The following is a 686-nucleotide window of genomic DNA, read 5'->3' as shown; positions in this document are numbered from 1 at the left end:
ATACTCGCCAACTCGCCAACTCGTATATCATTTTCCGTAATTCCCCGTCCTCCACACGGCCGAGCGGCCTTCACCGTCAAGCGTAGAACCATTCAGGTTACATTCAAGCCGTGTACCTGGCGGGGCACGCGGGGGCAGAGTACCCACGACCCCACACCAACGGCCTAGCAGCCCGCTAGCCTGGCGCCCCTCCGCACAACAAGTGCATCGCGACGCCCGTAGCGCCCGTCAGGTACCCCCCGGGCCTTTCACAGAAGTCGGGTGATGGCAAATGGCGCCCAACGTGGGGCTCGAACCCACGACCCCGAGATTAAGAGTTTCGTGCTCTACCGACTGAGTTAGCCGGGCGCCTCTCGGCCAGCGGCCCAAATCAACGCGCGCGCAAACCCCCCTCACCCCTCTTCGTTCGCCGGGAGTCTGTTTGTAAACAGAGCCACGTGCGCGCACGAAGCGACTGTCAACACAGAAGCCCCGCGCAACGCGATGGCGGACAGGATCAAAACCGAAGAGCTTCTGGAACTGTGGCACAACAGCACGGAGACGCAGGCACAGGCGAGAACACCACCAGTGAACAACACCCCCTTGCTGGTCCACCACACACCGGCGACCCCTGCACCACCGACCACCCGCACCAGCGACTGGAGCTCGCACACCGACCACGCGACGCACACCCCGGGGACGACCGA

General features: G+C 63.4%; 1 non-coding gene across 1 annotated transcript; it reads right to left on the bottom strand.

Annotated features, from left to right (window-relative positions):
• Positions 1-275: 275 nt before the first annotated feature.
• Positions 276-348, bottom strand: Trnak-cuu (transfer RNA lysine (anticodon CUU)). Its single transcript has one exon. It is a non-coding gene; the product is annotated as a tRNA-Lys (tRNA).
• Between the last annotated feature and the right edge of the window lie 338 nt (positions 349-686).

The sequence above is a fragment of the Bacillus rossius genome, chromosome 1 (genome assembly GCF_032445375.1).
Source record: "Bacillus rossius redtenbacheri isolate Brsri chromosome 1, Brsri_v3, whole genome shotgun sequence".
NCBI classification, from domain to species: Eukaryota; Metazoa; Arthropoda; class Insecta; order Phasmatodea; family Bacillidae; genus Bacillus; species Bacillus rossius.
The sequence above is the reverse complement of the archived record's forward strand: the minus strand, read 5'-3'. Positions and strand labels throughout refer to the sequence as shown.